Source organism: Columba livia, chromosome 2 (genome assembly GCF_036013475.1).
Source record: "Columba livia isolate bColLiv1 breed racing homer chromosome 2, bColLiv1.pat.W.v2, whole genome shotgun sequence".
Taxonomy (NCBI): domain Eukaryota; kingdom Metazoa; phylum Chordata; class Aves; order Columbiformes; family Columbidae; genus Columba; species Columba livia.
Genome location: NC_088603.1, coordinates 134,086,892 through 134,112,795, shown reverse-complemented (window position 1 = coordinate 134,112,795; position 25,904 = coordinate 134,086,892). Strand labels below are relative to the sequence as shown.

General features: G+C 37.7%; 1 non-coding gene across 1 annotated transcript; it reads left to right on the top strand.

Annotated features, from left to right (window-relative positions):
- The first annotated feature begins 22,281 nt into the window (after positions 1-22,281).
- On the top strand, positions 22,282-24,969 carry LOC102091973 (uncharacterized). The gene is made up of 3 exons (XR_010470651.1): positions 22,282-22,334; positions 23,390-23,545; positions 24,746-24,969. It is a non-coding gene; the product is annotated as an uncharacterized LOC102091973 (transcript).
- The last annotated feature ends 935 nt before the right edge of the window (positions 24,970-25,904 follow it).

Here is a 25,904-nt window from a genome sequence, read left to right as displayed (position 1 = left end):
GCCAAGATGAGGCTGGACGCGTTCATAAGAGCTTTACATCTTGATGATGTATGTCACATAGTTAATGATGCAGCAAATCAGAAATGCTTCACACATATTTTCCAGTGAGACACGTCCTCCTAAAAGAGAATTTTATAAGAGAATCATTGGATGCATTTCCAGCCCTTGAAACATGCCCTCTTCAGGCAGTGGAGTTTTCAGATCTTTATCTTCTTCCAGGAATCCCTTGAGATGCTTGTCTCCCAAAGCCCTGAGACAGTCACTCCTTGTGCATCCTTACCATTTGTGCACTTTGAAAGGTCAGAGCGTAGCATCCAATTTCTGTCAACACCTGTGCTTCTCTTCACTTTAATGGAGTTGAGATTTCACTCTGAGGCCACAAAACATCTCTGAAAGCATCACCTGTAGAGCATAATAACTTGACATGTGGCAGCATAAACATTCATGTGTATAGCAAGGAGTATGTAGTTAAAAAGGAGTAAGTATAAGGAATCCCATGCTTGTCAAATATAATACACGCATTTCAGCAACACATATTGAAGAACAGGTATCACCAGAAGACAAAAGGTAAAAAGCCTTCAGTAACTGAAAAGCAATATTGGTTGGAAATGTTAATGTTTTTCTTAGAAGAACAGTTTAGGAAATTAACAATACATCAGAACCCTGGGTTTTTTTAACAAGCCCCACAGAAGGAGACTAAAACAATGATACACAGTAATTCTAAAATGTAATCTTTAAAAATCTGCCTGAGAATACAGTAATAGAGCAGTACATTACAGTCTTATGGACAAAATCCTCAGATTCCATCCTTTGCTTTGCAAATCCCATTTCTATTAATTTATATCGGTGCATGTCCATAGTCTCCTCTGCAATATTTGACTTTCTTTAGCACGATTGTTTACAAGCTTGGGTTGTGGATTCTGCAACACATCTGCTCTTTAAAGCTGGCAGTACAACTGTGAGATGCTGTTGGTCTGACAGTTCAGCATGACTCCGTACAGTGGTCTGCCCAGCACAAAAGATTTTACTCGTTTCTCTCTCTCCATTCCCACCTTTCTGTGTCTTTCTGTTCCTTGATCTCTTTCTTCCAATTTCTTTAACTTTGTCTGTAGTGTTACTTTTTGTTCTCTACAAACGTGTTGGTTGCCTAATGCATCTTTATATGGTGTATTTTGGAAAAAAATACTCTTTTTTTCTCCTGAATTGTTACCAAGACTCCATGATTGATTTTGAGGATCAATACTAGACTTATGTCATGTGATCCAGTCAAACTCTGCCATTCAAATCTCATTGTCATTTTAGTGATCCTACTTACATGCCCACAGTGGTGCGGAGGTATGGAAATATATTTGAAATATGGAGCCAAAGTACTCAGACCCTTTCAGAACTAAACTCTTGATGTTTGACCTTAAGGATGCTGCAGTGCTACCTATAACAACAGTAAAAAGTATTGAAATAATATCTTCTGGACATTTTAATTTAGTTTTGTTTTTTTTTTAAATTAGTGAACCCTTCATGTCATTGTGGAGCTGTTCTTTTAGACAAGGACAGAATGTTTTCTGACACAAACACTAGTAAGAGCCTTAATATGGTAAGAATAAGGCAAATAAGGAAACTATACTTCATGCTTGCAATGAAGACAGTGACTACTATTGTATTGTGCTGCCCTTCACACTTTTTTTGGAAGCAGTAACAGCATCATACCAAGGAGTGACACTGCAAGATGCTCTCTGATATTTGCTGCTTCTACCACTACCATAATGGTCATGGCTTCTAATCAACACATCGGTGAATACTGAAACTCTTTTTGTTTCCCTGGCTTGGGACCCCTGACCCAAAGCATACGAGCACTGTCCACTGGTAGCCACACATGGGCAACCTGGAACTACAAACTTTGGCCCTCCCAACAGCAGTGATTTTAGATACTCCTCAGATTGTCACAAGCACAGATCCTAATCACTGTCATTGGAGGAAAACACAATTTTGACTGCAGAAAGCACCTGGGAACACAATTCTCTTTGTTTCTTCACATTTGGTGGGTGCTGGGTTGCTGTCTTTCACTTCGGTAGCAATTTCAAGAAACTCCTTTTTGCATAGTCAAGCAATCATTATAGACTTTGGAAATGCTTTTGATTTGCTGAGTTAAGATCAATGAAACTTCCCTGTTCAGATGCACACTGAGATGCATCCCCTGAGGACATGAATGATGCACCAGTTCACTACTGCACAACTTGGATGCAAAATGTAACCTATAGTAGATCTTTCCTATTTGCTAGTTTTAAGAAATATGCTGGTCTTAAATGGAGAAATTAGTATAAAATACATGATACTGAAGAATTATAGATCAGGAAATACCTATAAGAAGTCTCAAGCCAGTCAATACTAGCAGTTTGTATAACCAAACAGTATCTGCCAGCTTCTCAAATGTCCCATGTGGACACAGCAAAGATTTTCCAGCTGTTCGTAGAACAAATTCCTCCGGGCTAGCACAACTTTAGTGAAAGGCACATGATACGAAACGAAAAAACATTAAATGTAGTCCAGTCTCTAACAGTGATGTCCTCTGAGGATCTGTGGATGTCACTCCCCGGTCAGTGTTCACATTGCTGTAGTTGTGCAGAGAATACAGCACCCTGCTCCATATCTCACAAGACTGTTTTAAAGATGAATAATATGATTCCTGCAAACTCCTTTACTGAAGGGAGGAAATCTGATCTCCTATGCCTGCACCGCACAGCATCGCCAAGCTATTTTGTTGTTTCCTTGTAGAGTTGTGGTCTGCAGGAAGGAAGCATGCTGACTGTGAAGAACAGCAGGTTGAACACCCATGGCAACCTGAAATTTATGTTTGTTTTTCTCAATTTTCATCTGTAAACATTAGTATTTGCAAAGCAAGTCTCACTGTTCAGTCATCTTCTGTGTGCTTCTGGCTGGGCATTTTCCCAGATTCAACAACGTGCTTTTTGCAAAGGTTCTCCACAGAAATTATAGCAAAGTATTTTAAGGCATTAGACATGGAAAATATTTTTCTAACCTTGCATCACTATACCTTTCTCGGCAGAGGGAATGAACCCCGTGTTTCAATTATAGGTCTTACACACACAGCTGGGCAATAGGCCAGCAGTTCTCATCTGTGTATTCCAGGACCAGTAGCATTTGTTTAGCTATAAATTCAGAGATGCTGTAGGTTATGATCTTCTGTTGCAACTGGAAGAATATGTGCCATGATTCAGCCCTTTCTCAAAACAGTTTAATTAATCAGTTTCCAATTAAACTCCAGAGATTAGAAGCTAACAAAATTGAATCAAATTAGATATTTCAGGTGGGAGATAAAAAAAGGAGCATACGCTTGTGCTATTGCATTCATTGTTTGTCATCCAGTCCAGCAGCAATGTCTTGCATCTCACTACTACACACAAAGAAAGGTAGAGGTTATGTAAGAGGAACATTGCAGTCATGCAACATCTGTGTTTTCCCTCTCTCACCTGGGAAGTCTAGTATTAGTTTGAATAAAGCAGGAATAAAGCACAAAAGCATCTTGAATTCCTCAGAAGAGTAGAACTGTGACATTTTTGCCTCTAGCTTTTGTCTTTTTATCATTTGAATATACCAAACGGTGAAGGTAAAGCCAGTTCATGTTAACATGTAGTTATATCTTCATTTTCTGCTAACAAATTTTCACCTGCAGAGAACACACATACTTGTGTAACCAAAATAATGTTTGCAAGTGTATACAAGTAACTTCTTGCTTCTGAATCCTGAGTAATGAAAAATATAAAATCTTGAATAAACATTATTGGCACAAAAAGTTACATTGTAAGTCAAATTCTCTGAATTAATAATGTCAGTTGCTAAACAGAAAATTAAAAACAAGGTAAGAAAAGATATTTTGAGTTAAACCAATCTTAACATCCACTTATATCACTGACATAGTTTTCATTGTTTGGTTTATTTTTAATTATTCAAGTAAATTTAATGTGAAAAGACAATGTTGCTTGACAAAATGAATATGTCAAAACAAAATGTTTTGTTTTCTAGTACTTCCCCCATTTCTTTCAACAATCTCTGTCACTGGTTTCTTAAAAACATGTCTGTTGTGCTTGAGACAAACAAACGACACAGACCAAATTCCTCCAGGAAGAAAGTAGTAGATGCCATTTATTGCCACAGGTGCATTTTTATACAGTTTTACCAATTCATGTGTCTCTTCACAATTGGTTACAAGTTACAGCAGTAACATCTCATTGGCTATTTTTGCTAGCATCAAGGTTACTCTTTTACTCCCTTCTCTCTCACAGGTACCTCCTTAACATCTCTGGATACTCCTTTACTCCCATCTTTCTCACCTTAATACCTTCAAGGCTAATTTCTGTTCCTATGCCCTCCATCAGGAATCCACTGACCCACCATAGTCCCACACAATTCCACCTTTTTGTTTCTGTGCTAAAAATATTGCCTTCATTGTCCACTGCAGGGCCCTTTGCAGCAGAGAAATCATGCATGACAACATTAGTAACACAACCACAACAATCATCAAAACAATCAGTCCTGTTTTCACTGCTGATAACAACCACCCTGAAAGCCCCCAACCACTAAGCAATTTATTTAACAAATCCCATCAAAATCTTCACACCCATGTAACAAATAGTGAAGAAACACATGAATTGGTAAAACTGTATAAAAATGCACTTGTGGCAATAAATAGCATCTACTACTTTCATCCTGGAAGAACTTGGTCTATGTCATTTGTCTGTCTCAACCACGACACATGTCTCACAAGGGCTGAAGAAAACCTTCATTGTGCAGTGCCACCCTTCTTTTCAAAAGGTTTATGTTCTGAACAAGTTTCTCAATTCACAGATAATCAGCAAACCTAAGGCAGAAAAGAGTAACAGCAGGGAGTTTTATACTGTCGGTAGAAAATTTGATTTCCAGATAAGCCTGCAGAATATTAACAATAGTTTTTTCAATAAAAGAGATAGTTATGATATGTTGTAACACTAATATTTTATTCTGAATTCCAGCAAACTCAGCTCCCCAATGTGAAAGGGCAATAAACCAAACCTGATTTTACCTTCTCACAAAGAAACAGAAGATCACCCTTGTCTTGCATTAAAAAAGCTTCTTTTGTTCAACAGGTGGTTACCCTGTACCTTGGGCTGGTAACTGCAGTGTTGGGGGATACTGTGAACACAACTGCTGTTGGGAGGAGTGGGAAGGGCAGTATTTTAGCTTTATAAGTAAGTTCTGTTTCACTCATCTATTTTGTTGTAGTACTCCAGATTGCCCTGTGCTCAACAACAACAACAAAAAGTTTAAATAATTTCATCATCTGAGTATCCAATGCATTGTTCTTAAGTGTTTATTTCTACTTCTCTGAGTTTAATGAAGGTCTGTGTTTAACTGTAAAATGTCTTTGAGTATAAAAAAATAATAAATTGTAATGTTGTAAAAAAAATTGTATTTAGTATGGTAAAATAACATACAATCTACCCAAACCACAGAAGCAAATACAAATAATTCAATTTAAATAACAAGATGTATAGTCCGTGAAGTCAAGTAACCCTTACCCAAAACAATCGCTAAAGCTGAGGGCTTAAGCCATCTCATGTGGATTAGCAGTGCTCTAATCCCAAAGGTTTTTTTTTTTTTAAAAAAAAAAGGTATCTTAAGTCTCCTTGTTTCCTTATGTACAGGACAACACCTTCATTAAGCCCTGCTGAATTTATCAGCTTTGACAGTGGTCTTTTGCTTTTGGTAACAGTAATGTCTTTCCTTTTTTGGGTGGCAGCCTACTGACTAACATCTAATAACACTGGCTACTAATCATCCTGAAATACCAGAAAGTGGACATTCTGGATGTGCAGAGTATAATAATTTGCTATCCACACAACATACTGTCATTCTGCATGTTTGAGCTCTCTCCTGTATTGGGTGTACAGCAGGTTGACTGTGGATGTGCGGATCAGTAGCGCAGTACGCATGTGGTAGGTTTGACATCACAGAATCATAGAATACCAGGTTGGAAGGGACCACAAGTGTAATCTGGTCCAACCTTTCTTAGCAAAAGTACAGTCTAGAAAAGATGACCCAGCACTTGTCCAGCTGAATCTTAAAAGTGTCCAAGGTTGGGAATCCACCACTTCCCTGGGGAGATTATTCCGATGGCAGGTTGTTCTCATGATGAAAAATTTCCCTCATGTGTCCATTCGCAATCTTCTCAAGAGTAACTTGTACCCATTATCCCTCGTCTTTTCCATGTGTCTCCTTGGAAAAAGGGAGTCTCCATCTTCTTAGAGTCATAGAATCATTTCGGTTGGAAGAGACCCTCAGAATCATCAAGTCTAACCATAACCTAACTCTGGCACTAAACCATGTCCCTAAGAACCTCACCTAAACACCTTTTAAACACCTCCAGGGATGGTGACTCCACCGATTCCCTGGGCAGCCTGTTCCAATGCCTGACAACCCTTTCTGTGAATAATTTTTTCCTAATATCCAATCTAAACTTCCCCTGGTGCAATTTGATGCTATTTCCTCTTGTCCGATTACTTGCTACTTGGGAGAAGCACCAGCACCCTCCATGCTATAACCTCCTTTCAGGTAGTTGTAATTCTATGATTCTATGATTCTTAGCATTGGCTCAGAAAGACTAAGATTTGCTGTTATTAGATGGTCAGATATTCAGTGAGTTATTTGCTTCTATGGCTTAATAACTAAAGCTTTCATTTATTTAATATAATGAGAAAAAAATAGTAATTCAACGGACCACTGATACACTGGCACAGTGACAGGTTTGTGGTATGAAGGACAAAATACTTGATGATAGTCTCAGACCTTCCTCTGCCTTCAAAACTAAAGAAAAGGACTGGTGCTAGCCAGCCAAACCATCTAGTACACAAAGCCAGCCTAGCAGAGAATTTAAGCACGTGCAGAATTTTAGGTTTATAACCAATTCTTTGGATGTCGATTTAAGTGGTCACACTTCAAATATGCTTGTACATTTTATAGATGCAGTTCAGATGAGTAATATTTTTCTCACGGATAGTGGAGTTTTATTTTAAGTAACAGCAGTCTGGTTTTGAAGTGACATAAAATTTCAGTTTTAAAGAAACTATGAATTTGTTTCAAAAATTAATAAACTTGATCTTGTTATGGAATTACCAGGTGTTCTTTGGGTGTACTGGGGTGGACTTGAGAGAATCAAACCTGCACTTCCTTATTTAGTCCATGCAAGTCTCAGCAAAGCATTTTGTGTTCTCCCACACCTCTAACAGATGGAACAAACTGCCCGTCCTTTGTAAGACAGCATTTATGACACTCCTGAAAAGCCTTTGCATTGCTAGTGGTCCTGTTTCTTCTCTGGTGCTTTCCTCTGTCACCCACATGTAAACAGCGAAGTCCAAGCCACATTTGGTGGTCATCTGTGAGAGGAGAGATCTCCCATGCCCCTCGGCTTCTTCTCCATCAGGGTTTACACTGTTGCGTATGTGTGTACTTTGAAATCTCTGGGGACAAAGAATAAGATTCATGCAGAGCAGACACAGTCATCCGCATGGGGTTATTATGTTAATACCACGAGTACTTGTAAACAGTAAATAAAGCAGCAGTGAAACCACTTCTGAGAAAAGCAAGCTTCCTTTTAAGAGATAAGCAATTCTGTTGTCTTCAGGAATCCATCTGCTTTCTTCACAATTTACAGCACAGATTAGAGGTTAAAGAAGCTTCACCCATGGACATGTACATAAAATTCACATAAATTGGTGACAATTAATTGTGATGTGCTTATTATATTCCAATATAACAAATGAACAGTCCTTCAGCAATCACAGCATCATTAAAAGAAAAGTATCTGTTTCAGGGAGTTTACAAGATTGTCCTGAAATAATAGCAGACAATATTGTGTTTATAAGATTTGTTTCTCTGTCTACACTTACTACCTGATACTTGATCTCACTACGGTATTGCACTTTGGAATGGAAAAAACGCAACAGTTTTGTTAGGCTTTTAGGAAGCATTAGCTAATTATAGCTTTTATAATCCCCTTTCATTTAGAACTAGTCTCCTGTTTGCAATAGCTGAGATCATCCCCATCTTGCAACATCCCACAGGGTCACTTGCTGGATACCCTGTTTTTCCTGCAAATATGCATCTCTGAACTCTCAGTTCTAATAGTTTATCTTAACAAAGTGATAGATTCTGGGCTGATTGCTGTTTTACTTCATTCACGTGATAGATTTCACCACAGACAAAAATTCAGAGAATGGCGACTATCTATGTATGTCTTAAATCAAGTGTAATGAGTTATAAAAATCATTGCACAACAAAGTCCAAAATTCCCTAGGCAATGCCCACATCCTTGACTCATTCTTCTTATCTTTAACTCTGGACATATTCTCTCTACAACACATTCTTTGATTCCTATATCTGATCATAGAAAATAAACAGAAAATAAACCAGATTTGCTGAAACTCAGTATATTTCTTATCTAGTGTTCCAATATTTTTCATAGTGACAGGGAAATGTTTTACAATATGCCAGACAAAACTTCACTTACAGAACCATAAAAACACTCAGATTGGAAGGGATGTTAGGTAATCATCTAGTCCAACCTCCTGCACAAATAGCAACCCCAAAATATCTCACGTTTCAGAACACACATTAAAATGACACATATTAGTTTCAGTTAGCACATGACCTTCTTGCAAAATTTATTCTTAAAATGGTTGCTAAAATTTCATTTCACTTACTGATGCAAATTTTGGAAAGAAGTAGAAGAACTAATGGTCTTGGTGGTCTCTGGATGAAATAAATAGACTGCCAGATTCGTTTGCCATGTAAAAAAAATATAGATATCGTTAATGTACAGGAACCATCCAGGTACACCATATGCTGATGTTCAATAAGGGAATAGTGAAACAATAAGGGAAAATAATGTATCTAAGTCCAAAGTCTTGCATTAGATGAGATTAACCTTCCTACAAGGACAGCAGGTTTTAGTGTAAATGCAACAACAGCATCACATGGACAACTAAGAAAACACCCAGAGCACTACTTCTGTAAGAAAAACAGTGAACAGAAATCCCATGGTTGCTGCATTGGGCAGAGAGCAACACAAAGATGAGAAAAAGAAGGTCCAGCTTCCACTTAACATCAGCATCACCATCTAAGTACAGAATTATTAAGGACAGAAATATTTTATTGCCAACATCAAGCAGCGCTAAGTTAGCCTTGGTCTGTGTGTCTAAATTAGAGGTACTCATGGTATGTAAGTGAGGGAGCCACAGGCTTGAACTCTTACCCCACCAAGTTCTCCTACACATATGTTTCCTTTCCATCTTCCCATGTCTTCAGTTCCAGTCTGGCCTCATTTTATTCTGCACCTCCCAGATTTTTTCTGCATCCCTAATGCTTCTGTAGGTCCATTTCCTGTTGGCATCTTACAGCCTGTCCCCAGATTCTTCTCAATTTCTTGTTCCATTTCCAAAACACAGAATCCAAAATATCATGATTTAGAACTGTTTTCTTGTCACTTCAGAAAGCTGCCAAAGAGTGCTGATATTGAGATAATCTGAGTGGTTTTACTCTTCCACTGAAGAAACACAAGGGTACAGTTATTTTGAACAAGAGTAGGCATTTTTTAAGACACTGCTACGGGGAAGTGTGAAAAATAGGGAAAACTGTAAAGAAACACATAGAATATGAATTCCTCAAGAAAGTAATAATTCCTTTTTTTTTTTTTTTAAGAAATATTCTTCAGGGCTGAAGTGAAATAGTTGGGAGATTCTTTCATGATGTCCCACATCCCTGCTCTGTCAGCAATGGGATGGACAATGGCCAAGGAGATTGCACGGGACAGGGAGATATTTTAAGGATTTCTTCGTGACTTCTCTGGAGAGGAAAGAGCAACAATGTGCGGCTGTGCCATCATGCACTTGTCTCTCTTCAGCAACACTCTTGCTTTCTGTCTGTTGTCACACTGACATCAACTCCCTGGCTCCAATCCTGCACCTCTGTCTGTTTACATTGTTTCAGGTTTTCCAGGCCATCTCTGCACAGAAAAGGGCTGGGAAACTTTTCTTTTTTTAACCTGTGAGGAGACCTGCAGTCTGGGACTCACGCAATTCTCTCTGATCATTTGCCAGTACATCAGAGTTTATTATTTTGTTGCCTCTGTGAGAGGAGTAGGATAACTAGGTAGTATGGAGTGTGATTTGGTGTTGTCAGGGAGAATGGAACATGCAGTTCACCTAAACTCCAGCAGAAACTAGAGAAAATGGGGCAAGCAGATCTTCTTCAGGCACATCAGGCTTTTATCACAAATTTGAGAAAGCTGCTGTTCATTTGAAAATAGAAAAGATACCATGATTTATCTATTAAAACAACAAATTCCTCTTAGTCCTGTTTGGCATCAGTTACATCCCAGTGGAATGTCCAGTAGTGAAGATGGTTATGGAGTAAATATGTATAGTTTCTTGCAAAAACCTTGCTCGATTTCTGTACAATTTATATCAAATCTTGATCATTCGTCACAGTCCTGTACTTCTGGTTTACATGCTGGGATGGCCCAGTTAGGATATCTGCTCGTTTAATTTTTGCAAGAACTCTACACAAGTGTAAGGTGGATATTTTTTTGTGCAAATACAGAAATGATGTGTCTGTAGGTGGCAGAGCTGCTCTAATGGCTCTGGAGTACTCATAAATTCCGTAGCATTGCTGAAACTATTTCTGTTTCTTAACAAATATGACTTATAGATCACAATTGTTAAGTTGCAGAAGGTTTCAAACACACCCTGGTGAAAAAGCACACACTGCACCAGCCAGGCTACCTACGTGCCAGCAAGCAGCTTGTACTTCTACAACTTTCTCTATGCCTGTGGAGTTTAATGAGGAGCATAAAAAGAGGGAACACCGCTAGCATAGTAATATCTTTAGAATGGTAATCAGTCAAACTACATCTATGGTACGTAAGTATGCTTATTTGTGTAGCTACATATCTGCATTTTACATTTGTAACAGAACTTGCATGTGTGACTTATGCAGGTGTTTTTTTTAGCAGTTCAGTAGCTCAAAAAGAGAAATACTTTTGCAGAACAGTTGACACTGAAATTATTATTTTTTTACTTCCCTTTGTTATTAAGAACTCTTCTTGAAAAACTGTGGCAGAATCCCTGCATCCCTAACTGGCTCACAGAAATTACTCTTCATGAGTGTCACTGATGTGGACAGTAGAATTAAAAGGTATGGAAAATTAAAGTCATAATAGCCAGCCAGAAATACAGTCAAATAAGCCTTGAACTGAGTTTTAAACAGTATTTGATGAAAAAAGGTTCAACAATAATGAAAATAAAAACAACCTTTTCAGTAGCTATATATCATTTGTTTATCTACTGCTGTTTTGATGTAAGAGTTGGTGCTTTTTTATCCACCCTTTCCAAAAAAAACGTGCATTTTAATGCTTAGTCACTGACAAAAGAAAAAAAACAAACTTTCTCAAATTTCTGCCGTTCCTGTTTTTCAAGGCTTAGTCTTTCAGGAGACTGGAAACAAACAAAAAATATTCTCAGCCACCCAATGCAGCTTACTATCAAACACAAATCAAATATTCCTGTATTTGAATTGTTCCATTTCACCTGTGTTTTGGGTCAAAGCTATACTGGCCAAGTCTTTTACTGCTGTTTCTTCACTGTGCTCCATCAGGCAGCAGAGGGCACAGCTCCCTGCGGAAACTCCCGAGCAGCTGACGGGCTACTGTGCCTCTTCCTGCTTAAAATGATTTCTGTCTATCAGAAACAGGTTTTGATTAAAACAATGCAGTTTCCACAGCCAGTAATACCCCTGAAAGAGGGCATTTATCTTTCTTTGTTTATCCACCAGTCGGTTCTGTGCAAGATCATGAGATTTATTTATGCCTAAGGAAACTTCCAGAATATAGATATTATCACAGATCACCGAAGAGGTTATTTATATACTGTTTTGTACAGAACTTTGAAAATTAAATACATTTGAGCAGACAATACTGGTTACTTTGGACAAGTATCTGTGCCATACATAAGGGCTCAAATTTGCTCACAAGTGATAGCGGTGACACTTGACAAAGCTATTAATATATTCAAACTGATCAGCAGCTCCAACTGAAGGGTCCAAATCCTGAAAATGTATCATGCAGGTAACAATCTTCAGCAGTCTCATGGCACAGAAATGTGTTTTCAACTTCTGGCCCCAAGTCCTGGGGTCTGTGAATTCTTTTCAAGGTGAAAGACAACTGAGAAGATCAAGCCTGCTTTCAGAAGGCTTTGATTTCTCTGTCTTTGCCAGGAGATGTCTAAGCATCTGGCAATCAAAGGGCTGAAAACCCCTAATTTATGGCAAGTAAAACATACCATCACAGCAGTCTATATTTCCCTTTCATATTTTGTATCTATAAACCAGATTAAGTCTGTTGCAGCTATATGTGCTTCTTCCATACTAAGGTACAGAATTAAAAGGAAAGAAAAACTTCCGTAGAACTACTCCACCATTCCTGATATAGATCGCTTAATGTTGTATCGGTATAATTGCAAATAACAAATTTTGTATTTATTACCATGCCATGTCCACCATGTGAGTTTGATATTTGGCCATCGTCCCCTCTCGTAAAAGCCATCGTCCCCTCTCGTAAAAACCTGTTCTGGTATTTAAATTTATTAGGTAAAATTCAATATGTTCCCTGAGTATGAGGTGCATAATGACATTTATAATGTTTCATTAGTGTTTGCTAGAAAATGCGGACTACAAAGGCTCACAAAACACCTTGTAACAAGAAAAGTTTCTCATAATAAGGACAAGGAGTTATGGGGCTGATAGTTTTACATTTTATTGGTCTGTCTGGAAATAAAAATAGAGAAGTATTATCTTTCATCACTTGAAATCAAACGCTCAGCTAAAAGCCTGAAGCTGTAGCCCGCAGCAGAAGAAAGTCCCCAGCTAGGCTGGCACTTCTCCCCTCCCAAGGAGGGGCTGGGCTGATCCCACCACAGTGACACACTGAGCTGCGTCTCTGTCCTCAGCAGAGCCCGATGCTGGGAGCAGATGCGAGGTGACGTGAGACAACAGCTCGTTCACAACCACTGGGGTCCTGTTATCACCCACCTTTATGCCACAGGCCAATGTTTGCTACAGCTTATTTCATTTGGAAGGCGATGCTTATCTCTTGCACCCTGTGTAATACTTTGTACATGTATGGCCTGAGCTTCCTCAGATCAAGCGATGTCTGGTGGCTTTGGTGTGCCCTCCTCCTAGTTCACCCCAAAACTTTCATAGCTTTGCAACTATCCTCCAACTGTTTTATTTACAATAGCTAGAAGTGAAGATTATCTAATACATCTTATTTTATTTTGACCAGAGCATTGCCAATAACAATATCTTGATTCTTTGTAAACATTAACTCAAAAGGATCACTACAAGAGCTAATGAAATATTTTTGAAGCTTTTTTGTAGGATTTTTTTCATAAATTCGCTATCAAGATATGTAGTGTTTGACAGTTAAAAAATGAAAAAAATCCTGTGAACATTCATTTAATCTAATATTTTTCAGAAATGTTTTATGTTTTTTTTTCTGGTCAGTGTCCTTAAAATAAGACTATTTTGTATTCATTCCTAAACTATGCTCATTTTTAATTTCATACTTGCAAATAAGGTGAACAGACATCCTGCTACGCATAAAATTAAACACATCTCTAGTGGTGTGTAGGTTCAGAGCTTTAGACATTAAAACTTTGTCAACACTTGTCTGGAAAGCTAGGGATCCACTTCTATTTATATTATGAAGGTTTTGCCAAGGATATCACATTTCTTTAATCTCAGTTTCTTGGAAAGGTGCTAACATTTCCCTGCAGTGTGGATGGCCTAAAATGTGGAGGTAATAGTCAGGGATTGATGGAATACAGGCTCGTGTTTTAAGAAGCTCATTACCATCCATGATCCTCAGCCTTCTCATGCCCTCTGCTGCTGGGACATTTATTTTGTGGTTGCTGTCTCAGAAACTTATTCCTGTAGTTCTAATGCATGAGTATAATGTGACAATGTCTGGGCTACAAGTACTCTGGAGGAATGCATGAGAGCCACAAAGATAATTGTAAAATGCTTTAAAACATTTTAACTTACATTTATAGGTAGTTTACTTCAGTCCCTATAGAAATTTGTAAAAAGCTTTTCTTTTGGGAAAAAAAAAAAAGGTGCTTTTTGAGTTGAGAAGCCTTTCTGTCTAGCATGAAGTTGTTGCAAAAAACCGTGAAATGGTTTTGGCAGGTGGAAGAGGGACCTAAAAGGAGTTTCCCAAATGGCAAGCGCTGTGCAACTAGCAGTAGTTTCTTTGTCATATGGCCACATTGTAACTTCAGGAATTAAAAAAGGGGTAAATCTATTCAAAGAAATACTGGATTTTTTTTCTTTGAATCCTGGTTCATAAGCTCTTCATGAACTCGAGAACTTCTTCATAACATTATCCTTATTCTCTACATTCATGCACAAAAAAAAAAAAAAAAGAAAAATTGGTTTTAACAGGTTTTAATTTGAAGACGTAAGAATCAACAACTTACACTTTATTTAAGAAAGACTAGTAATTAAATATTTTAGCAACAGTGATAGGTTCATAGTTAAAAGCTGAAGTGCACTTAGAGATGAATAAAAGGGTATAACAAGAGGAATCATAAGCTAGTTGTGTTGGGTTTCAAGAAGCAAACCAGTTGTTGTGTCAGTCACATGTAGTCTACTGCATTTAAACCTGAGGTCTAGGATTACTTTAGAGCCTGGCTGATGAGACAGTAAAAAGGTCACAATTCTGAAATCGTGGCTCCTCTTCCAAGAGATCATTTTACTGAATCTCTGCCATGCTCACCTCGCACAGTAAGAATGTTTTTCATAGTCAGAAAATTGACATTGATTATCTGATCAAGCAAAAGATATTATGGCAGTTTTTCCACATTAGATTCTCATTGCATTTGCCTAACAAGACAAGATTTATATTTCCTTTGGCTATTATTCCCAACACTTCCTTCCTTTCATTCTTAGAAAATTCAAAATTATCTTTCCCCACTCTTCTGTATGCTCTGCCACTGAATTATTTTGTATTATCTACATATCATGCTGGAACACACCATCTGTTTTGCTCAAACCACAAACACAATTTCAGATCTCTCTGAACTAGTCCTATCTAACTGGTCACTTGTTTTTTTCAGTGGTCTAGCTGATAGTTCTTGGCCACTGACAGGAGGTATTTGTTATTATCCATATAACTAACTTATAATGACTAGCACTGTTTAAAGATGACTGATAGCAGACAGGGAACTGAGGGGTCTCTGGCTCTTTCATCCGGCTGTGTGAACAACTGTAGTTGATTTGGTGCTGTGGCTCTCAGAGGAGTGAAGGAACTTATCCTACATTATTCCAAAGGAACGATGATAATTGACATCAGATCTGGTCAACAGTCAAGATTTCGCTTCTGCAAGAAACATGTTCAGTTTCAAAACTGTTCTTTAAATAATTTCTAAATATTACTGAAGGCTGCTAAATATCCCCACAAATACATTAAAAAGAGTTCTGATTCTCAAAGTGAAAAACTGTTGAGCCATGAACACCTGTGTCCCAATGAACCAGGCTTATCTGTCCCTCCTGAACACCAAACTGTCCCAGGGGACAAGCGGGAAGCTGGGCCGCTTCCATGTCGCTTGTAACCTTTTAACTTGGATCCAAACTCTAAATCTTCTCCTGCAGGAGGAGAGAGGCTGCAAGTCCTGAGTGCCCAGGCCAAAGGTGGCTTTTTCAGGGCTCTTGGGCTGCCTGCTATACAGCTTAGTTCTCCAGAGCAGTTGGCTGCATCTTTTTAGTGTCTGGTGCCCAGTTTGGTTTCTGAAGCCTCAAAACATAGTCACCAACACCAGCCTGAGTCTGTTTCAGCACTAAACATAGGAGTAATTTGTCACAGCCATTCCAGACGGTAGCAGCCAAGACAGGGGCAGGCTTCCCAGTTCCCTTTACCCCAACAGGGCGCTGAAGGCCCAATGCAAGCCTGGTTACTGAGGTCTTCAAACTCCTTGTTGCACAGCTACAGGTTACTAACTGGCCAGGTCCAGCACACTTAATATTTCCAGCTGATTTGTTAGTTTTGATATCTTCGTTTCTCACATACTTCACACAGCAAGCTTCCCCAAGGACCATAAATTGTGCACCCTTCAAGCAGAAATTTCATGATGTAGTGAAACAGTGATATCATCTTAGTAATCTGACTAGGAGACTTGTCAGGGACTAAGCAAGTGAAGCTGTCTGTCTTTCAGCAAATGTTTGTGGTGATAACTTTCCTTTGAACACATTCCATGCTGATGAAACATAATTTTTGAACAAGAAAAAATTAACAGAAAGTTGCAGTCCACCTACAACTGAGACGCACCTAAAAGCTATCATCTTTCTTGACATCAATGCCACAAGTTTTACAGGTTATAACATTACTTGCACAATGGTATCTGAAATTCCTGACGTCAGCTGCAGACATCTGCAAAGGCAGATACCAGTAGCTTCCTGTTACTGAGAATAGTCTAAGAAAAACAGGAAAATGTCAACAGGTTCCATTTTTTGCAATGCAGGATGACAAAGCAATGCTTACATAATCTGTGATAAACCTTATTTTATACAAAAAAAAATTACTCCATGCACTCAGTTCAAACGGTTAGAAATTTAGATAATACCACAACTATTTAACTCTGCTGCAGTACCTGTCAAGCATATGGTCCTAAAAATACAATCCTGCTTTTAAGCACATATGAGACAGAGTTTAAGCCAGGCAAATCCCATATATATCAGAAGAAGTTAGTTTTAAAACAGAGTCAGGGCATAGTATCTTATTGCTGAAGAAATAGGTGATTGTGTGTAAATATTCTTGAACTACAAGATAGGACCTACTTCAGGAGAAAACTTTGGGAGCTGGATTTCTATCATGCACTTAATCAGGTATCAGTCCCCTGGAAGATTGCCTTGGAGATTCCCAGCAGTACAAAAATGGCTTGAGATCATTCCCAAAACATCTGAAGCCAGTAGGACTTAGCAAGCCTTGGACCTCCTCTTGCTAGTCTTATTTGTTATTTATTGTTATTAGTCTGCCACCACGAAAAGCTACTGAGATTGATTATTTTTTAGTGACTGTCAGAATTTATGTTCTAAAATCCACACATAGATGTCTTAAATCATTGCCATGGATTTTCAAAGAGGCTGAGCATCCATTGCTTTCTATGTAGTCTGCACTTTTATACCATAATTATCCTCTGGATTGTGAAGATTTAGTATGGAGGTCAGTGGACAACATTTGAACAGTTAGATTGATGTGTGTTTTAATTTGGCATCTATCTCATATCGGTCTTAATATATGTTCTGAGTCAAAAAGTAAACAGATTGCAAACCACACTGTTTCCTTATTACAATCCTTTCTCTTACCATATCTTCTCATGCCATTCTGAAGTCATATGAAACAAACAAAAGTTGGTTAGAAAATATTAGTATCTTTACAGTTTAAGCAGGCATATAAAACCCCAGGTGTAAGTTAGAAATTCAGCAGAAAATCAAATCTTAACAGCTTTCATCAGCACCAGTAACTTCTTTTTAAAGAAGACAGTACCTTGCAAGGATTAAAAAATGGCAAGTTTGAACTGGAGTTATCAAGGCAACAATGGTAAAAGCTATCTTTAATAGAAAGTCAGATTTATTTATGATACATTGAATATTTCTTTCCTTTCCTTATAAAGATTCTTCAGACTTACGTGGATTATGAACATATCAAGTATCTGTATTATGTATGCAATTTGTTCCAAGGGAAAGAGTAATGAATTCTGTATTGGTACAGAATTTGAAGTAGAATATTTTATTTATTCATTTATTTATTTTGCCTAGGACCTGAGCACTGGCACAAGTTATAACCTGTTGACAGTGGAGACCATCAGTCTCCTATTGATATTAAAACCAAGGAAGTAAAAAAAGATGCATTTCTGGGGCTTCTCCAGGTCACTTGGAAATCTTCCACATGCAAAGAGATTGTGAATCTTGGACATTCATTCCATGTGAATTTAAAGATAAGGACAATCAATCAGGTTAGTAAAAAAGAGACCTGGAGAGGGGAATGTGGCATATTTTCTTTTTTTCTTTCTCTTTTGCTCTAATTTGCATAGAAAACAAGACCAGTTGCCTTTCAGAAGTATTTCTGTAGATAAGGGTATGCTTGTTAATTTAATTATACTGGTTGGCAACACCTTTTAAGTGTCACAGAAGATACAAATTATGTTCTTTAAAATTAGGACTTGTTGTCAAGTGTTCTTATGTTAAAGGCAAAAGGACCGGTAATTCCCGGTAGGAAACCTGCAGGATAATCACTGTTTTGGAAAAGGGAAGATAGGAGTAGATTTTCTAAACACAGTTACTCAATTGTGCTTTTTTTTTTTTGTTAAATCAACATGTGGTACAAGTTTTATACATATGTAAAAGTTACTCAAAGTATAATTCCATAAGAAATCACTCTGGGCTAGTTTTTTTTCCTCAGAGAATCTTATTACCTTGATAGCAAAGGAGATTTCTTTGTGTTGATATATAATATTGCAAGTGCTGCAAGAACTCCAGGCACATGTTTCTAAGCATCATGCACAATTACAGGTGTCTATCACCACAGTGAGAATCCGTACACATTTATGTGCTTGTAAGCAAGGAAGTAATGGTAATGACCAATAATCAGTGTCAATAACATCCAAGTACGCCAGTGGTACCTCATAGTCTAAATTCAGAAAATGTCAAGTACAACTGTTACTTCTGTGAAGACACATTTAAGATACTGTCATAAATAATACAAATTTTAGAGAGAAGTTAATTCTGTGAAGTAGGACTGTTTTTTCTACAGTTATTAAAGTCCAATTACTGTTTCTGGCAAAATGCTCTTTTTCTGCATTACTTTTCCTTTTGTTTTCTCTCTGGAGTAGAAGGTGTATTCACATATATTTTACCTGAATTTTGGAACCATATTTAGGAGTCATGCAGATTTACTACAAGCAATGCACTCATATACATATCTAGACTTAAACCCTTCAGTAACTTTGGCTTAGCTGCACGAACTGTTCAGGGTTGTTGGGTTTTTTTCCTCCAAATGTTTAAAAATAATCTAATTTCAAAACACGTTAACATTGAGAAAACAGCTTAGTTATAAAATCTTTGAAATTTGTAACTTGACTGTCAGGAAGACTTTATTGGTTAATGTTTTTACCTTTTTCATGCATTTGCAGTGCTGAGAGGTGTTCCTCTCACTGGAACATAGAGATTGCAGCAGTTTCATTTCCACAGATGAGCAAGGCTCAGAGCACACAGTGGATGGAAGGAAATTCACCTCAGAGGTAGAGTCAATGAAAGAAAAGTCAAAGTCAAGTTTTCAAAGTCTGGTCCTATATACCATCCCTAGAAAAAATAAAAGCGTATGTAGGTAGCCTTGACAATTACTTTATTTTGCAAAAAGTAATGCCATCTCTGTATGTGCAAAGTTGAGTTTGCAAGAGCAAATTGGGCTTTGTGGTCTAAATTTAGATGATCTAATCCCATATTTAAATAACGAAATTGGGTTGAAAGATGCAGGTTTAAAAGTAAGTAACATCTGCTAGATGTTCAAAAGATTAGCTGTACAAGTACATTCAGCTTAATAGTAAATCAGCTGCTTTTTAGAGAGTCAGATCACCCAATGCCACACTGTAATTGTAGCTGGAGCTCTTCAAAATTACAAGTATGCTGATCACTGCTGTTGGTGTTTTGGGGGGGGGTTTGTTTGTTTGTTTTTGTTTCTTTCCCTGGCTCTTCAAGAACAATAAATAAGAAGGAAACTCAAAAGAAATTAGTGAAGAGAAAGAGGTAAAAACTTATCTATTAAGGGCCTCAGCAGCTGTCAAGTAGGTTAAATGTCTTCAGAAAAATGAAGCAAGGTCTGTCTTACAATAATTAAAAACTACCTCTGAAGTAATAGATTTTATTTGTTTTCCAGTGTCATAGTGTCCAGCTAATAGTCATCGACATGCCAATGAACAATTAATGTTTAATGCATGCAATGTTATCTTTGGCAGCCTTTTAGATTTTAGGAACATTACAACATGACAATCTAATGAGATGGATTATACATTTTTAATTTAGGCATTAGGAGCACACAGCCAGAGGTATGTTCCTAATAGGAAATTTTCCGCTGTTCAGAATGCTAAAGCTATCTCATTTGATACAGCCAAGATTAGAAAGGGGTGTCACTTTAGAATTGCTTTCTGCTGTAAAAAGATAGTGCACTTCAGTTGTGTTTAAGCGGCACGCTATTAAGTGTTTATTAGTTTGCTTCAAATCAATAGTTTAAATATGTTGAAACAGTAAATATGTTTAGTTGAGAAGACAGGAATTTGGCTTTAAAAATACCAGAAATATTTTAAAAATATTTTTAAATCAGAATTTCAAAATTATGTGCATTATATGGTCATTTCCATGTTCTGTCTCTATGTTTCAGAATCTCCTTGTATTTTAAGTTTTGATATTTACTATGACCATATTGCTGAAACATTATACAAATAATCCTGGACTAGACTATTACCATAGAGGTACGTAGTTGCTAAGGAACTGTGAAACATATTCATAGATGAGAAGGCATTTAAATAAATTATTATGATTTCCAAGTTCAGTAAGGTTTTGGAAATCTGTATTTCCCACAAAAATAGCTCAAGATATAATTAGTTACTTACTGAGATGAACAAAAGTCCCTCAAAACTTTAGTTAAGTGAATACTGTCAAAACTGAAAAGTTGTTGAAAGTCAGTGTTGAATATAGACCATTCACAGCCTGATATTCACGGCCATACCACCAATCTTTTGCAGCAAATGGGCCTATTGTGAATAAATATTGCACCATGTGTAGCAAAATGGTTAAACTCCTCATTATACTATTTCATGTATTACATTTTTAAAGGAAATAAAAGCACATACAGAGACTGTTAGCAGCAGAGTTAGAAAAATGTACGTCCCTTGTAAATTGTGATTTTCCACATCTCTGTGTACTTACCCCAAAATTGCTTTTGGGAATATGTGCAGTTCTGCCTGCCCTAGGAAAGAGCCTGGGTGTGAGCCCTGACACCATAAATCCACAGGCATTCACAAGCACCTTATCAGTTTCACACCAAGTTCTTTGTAATAGAACCAGCAAAAGTGATGCTGTCAATTGCGTTTTAGCTTCATCTGGTTCACTGAAATGCGGACAAGTATTCGAATGCAGCTGAGGCTTCTGACAAGCTGGATGGCTTGGCCATCGTCACTGTTTCCCTGAAGGTCAGTTACTGATGTGCTGAAAACATGTTTCTCGCTTCCCTTTCCTTATGCAAACTGCAGTCAGTGATGAGGGCTCGGAGAAACATGTCTTTATGTTAAATTGGTGGTGGTGACTGTCTATTATCCCATGTTAGCCAATATTATCAACTTTGCACCTTAAAAGCTGCCTATAAGAAAGATGGGGACCATCTTCTAGCAGGGCATGTTGCAATAGGACAAAGGGTAATAGTGTTAAACTAAAAGAGGGGAGATTCAGGCTAGAGACAAGGAAGAAATTTTTTACAATGAGGGTGGTAAAACACTGGCACAGGTTGCCCAGAGAGGTGGTAGATGCCCCATTCCTGGAGACATTAAAGGCCAGGCTGGACGGGGCTCTGAGCAACCTGATCTAGTTGAAGATGTTCCTGCTCATTGCAGGGGAGTTGGACTAGATGACCTTTGAAAGTCCCTTCCAACCCAAACTAGTCTATGATTCTATTGTACATGGATGTTTTACCCAAATCCCCATTTCATCCACAGAGCCTTCAAAAGCTGTGTTTTAAAGGCGTGAGTGCTGCTGAGCTTGTGGTGGTGTTTCATCCACCTTTCCAACAGGCAATGCTCACACTGTTCGTGTTTGCTTTTCACTCCATTTGCAATGATGTGAACTTTCACAGAAAGGCAATTTGAGTCATGTGTGCACAAGTGATCAAAGCAATCTTATATTCCTGAACCACAGATCATTTTTGCACTACTTTTAGCATTACTCTGAAAAGCAGAAGAAAAACTTCCTGTTATTTCTTCAGAGGTTCTAAATTTTGTTTTGTTCATAGTAGGTTTGCAAAGCTAAACTGATCAACATTTATAAAGCATATTCTTACTCTTGATTCTCTTAGAATAAAACTACTGTTACATATTTAGGACTTTAAAGTATTCTTTTATTTACAGCTTGGCTTGTGCAACGAAAACCTGAAGGGTGTCTTGAAGGCCTTGGATTCAGTAAAGACTAAGGTGACCATCATCACAGCCTCATCATGATAATATACAAAGGAGCTGAATTAAAAATCTATGTAGTCTCTCGTCTGCCTTATTGAAGACTTCAGAGTAAGGCAGGGTTTCAGCTGAAGGAGTCTGTTGAGATGTGGAACCTGAAAGCATGATATTAGATATGAATTTATGGGATCCCATAAGATATTTTGTATTGTTGGGGCTCCACCCTAAAAAGAGCTACGCGCTCTTTGTGTAACAGTAAGAGTATAGATTTCCTGATTCCTACCTAATGCTACGTTTCCATCCGTCTGTCCGTCTACTTAAAATTACCCTGGTGTCCAACACCAACACAGCCTCACAATAGTCAAACTGGAATTTCACTCAGTTGAAGGAGGGAAAAAAAGGGAGAAGAATGAATACCACAACTGCACTTTTCTTAAGCTGTCTTGCAAAGCCATGACTGTTCCCAACAAGCCTCTTATAAAGGCACAAGATAAGCAGAGTTAGAATCTGAATATCTGAATTTTAGTGAAGCATGTTAAAAGTACAATGCAGCATCTTCCACAGTATTTTAGAAATAAATGTAGCCTTGACCCTGAACATGGAAACATTGTCAACCTGTGTGAATCCTTCCTTTAGCCTCAACAGACAGCTGAAAATTAATTATACACTGAAGCGGTTATTTCCTCAGGAGCACAGAGTTCAGTATTTAAAAAAACAAAACAACAACAAAACTCTTCAGTCAGTGGTGACTGAACTCTTTGGTATCTGATACCATTTGTGTAGGAAGCTGTGTTTTATTTTGTTTTGTTTCATGGGTTGCTGTTTGTTTTGTTTTGGTGGGTTTGTTTTGTTTTGGTTTTGGTTTTTTTGCATAACACCACTCATTGTCAGTGGTGCCAGCCTATATGTTTCTCAGTGTTAAAATTATCACCAGGGTGAGCAACTCATCTCTGATGCTATGAGAAAACACTAGTGTTTTGAAATGACTTCCTATGTTTTAGGAGCATCTTGTAGCCTGAGATGTAAATCCTGTCTTACTCATCAGTTTCATTACCACAGTGTATCTTCCACAGGGTAAGCAAGCTCCCTTTTCTGATTTTGATCCTTCAAGCCTATTGCCTAAATCCTTGGATTACTGGACCTGCAATGGCTTTCTGACTCATCCTCCCCTCCATGAAAGTGTCAGCTGGATTATCCTTAAAGAGCCAATTACTATCAGCTCAGAGCAGGTACAGTATTACAAGGAACAAGACCCTTCTTGTCTTTTAGCTTCAGGGACATTATCACTTTACATTGCGTTGCTGCATTTTATTGGGTTTATTTGTCTCATTTTCCCTGTAGAATCAGTAGTACCTTTAGATCACATTATTGCTCTTAATAAACATGATTCTGCCTCTGCTGGCTTAGTCTACTCACATCTTAAAAAGTCTTGTGGAAAGTGAGATAAGATGACTTCAGATCAGTGGAGCTGCTTCCAAGAAAGGTGATTTGCATATTTAAACTTCCTTGCATTGCTGTGTTTCCCAAAGTAGAAGCCAGGAAGAAAGTGGATTCTTCCCATCTTCGTTCTTACAGGAATCCCCAAAATAAACTCATGTTCTCATCAAATCTCAGCCAAAAGCTTGCCTGAGCAGGGCGTTTTGTGATGTGCCACAGGATCAATTAGCCAGAGTATAGTCCTCCTTTCAGTGTTATCGTAGTGTTTAGGAGTTGTACCTATTGCTTTATTATTGCATAATTTCCTAATAATATCTGTAGGACAAGCTAAATACCCCTCTACTGGCCTTACTGAGATAAGTATTCTCTCTGTTCTAAACCCTTATGAAACTGTCTTATGCCATTAAATTATTATCATCTGTCCTACAAAAGTGTTTGAATTAATGTATTTCCAGATAAGACTAGTTGAATACTTTGAATCTTTGAAAATAAAAAACATGCATGTAGTAGAAATAACTTGAATATTATGAAGATCCTTAATATTTGTTCAAGGTGTTATAAACTGGGCTATTCAATGGATAGGGGACAGAAGTTAAGTACAAACAGTTTGACACAAAAAGCAATGTTTAAAGTAAAGTTGAATTAGGTCTAAGGCACTGTTTTTAACTTTCGCAGTTGGTGATACTTTTAATTTAACAGACCACATGTTTTTTACATAGGTGATCACACAATGTTACCACTGTCTGAAAGTTTCGATGATAGTTCAATATAGGTGAGAATAGGACACTCAAAGATGGTTGTTAGTTCCAGTAATTCTGTGGGAGCACAAAACCTGACTCACCACTGGATCAATTCAATATTATGATACTTATATTAAAAAAACAAAACAAAACAAAACAAAACAGAAAGTTAGTTGGGGAGTATAACAATTTCTCACTGACATGCAGCATAAAAGTGCAAAGCTAAATACATTCTTTCCTCACCCCATTTAGCTGGTTCAATTCCACACAATCTTGTCTTCTGCTGAAGGGGAAGCACCTTGTCCCATACTGAGCAATCGCCGGGAAACCCAACCACTGAAAGACAGAGTGGTGAGAGGCTAATTCCAGACAAGCAAGGCAAATCTGGAGCCCAGTCTGCTCAGCAGGAGCAACACACCTAGACAAAGACTGTGGAAAAATCTTCCAAAGTAGTGAGAATGTCCATGTGTTCTTAGCTTGCAAAATTCTTGTCCTGCCGGAAGCTGCTGTAATTCACTGTGGCGTTTGGCTAGTGTTTTACTGGAATTAATCTATATACTTTTTGTGGTGGGCAACTAATCTGTTTTAGTGCATGACTTGTCATTGTGAAATGTACTTTAAACGTTTTAATGAATCTTTACTTTCCTTCTGATTGGCAAAGTAGATAATGGTGATAAGAAAAGTAACTGTTCAGTGTGAAATTAATCAGTACTCAGCTTCCCACAAGGAGAGTTTATGCAACTGTATGAGACGCCTGTTATATTTTGCAATGAAATTGCTGCTGTTTATGGCAATTACTAATGGGTTATTGTTGATTTGGGTAATATAAACGGTTTCTTTTTCTAGTTTAGCTGATATATGCCTGATTAAAACTAAACTAATAAAGAAAGCACCTTGAAATGAAGCAGTACTATAACAGTGCTATGCTATCAATGTTTTAAGATAAATTGTGTGATAATTGCTGTTATATGTCACCTTCAGCATCTAATAAAGAATTATAGATATAAATCCTTGGAAAAATAAAGCACCAGGCTGTACATTTAAGCCACACACTTGGGACACCAATTTCACTATTTCTCAAGGAGAGCAGCACTCAGCTTTGCAAATGGCTGCAGCAGTGATAACAGAATTATTTAACAGCCAGCAATGCCAAAGGTATGAAGAAGATAAGGTCGACGTCTACAAGGAGCAACATAAAGCACTAGAACAAAAACTAAGTTTACGTTTGACCCCATTATATAATCTAAATGTTATCTGACTGAACCAATGAAGTGTCTTCACTTAATTACGTAAGTGACTATTATCTATTGGGGTTTCACAGCGCATGTTGCTACAGATATTGTTTCTTCTTTAACATTTGCCTGTCTTTGACTATACAGTAAAAGTGGTGCTGTAAATGTTTACAGTTCCT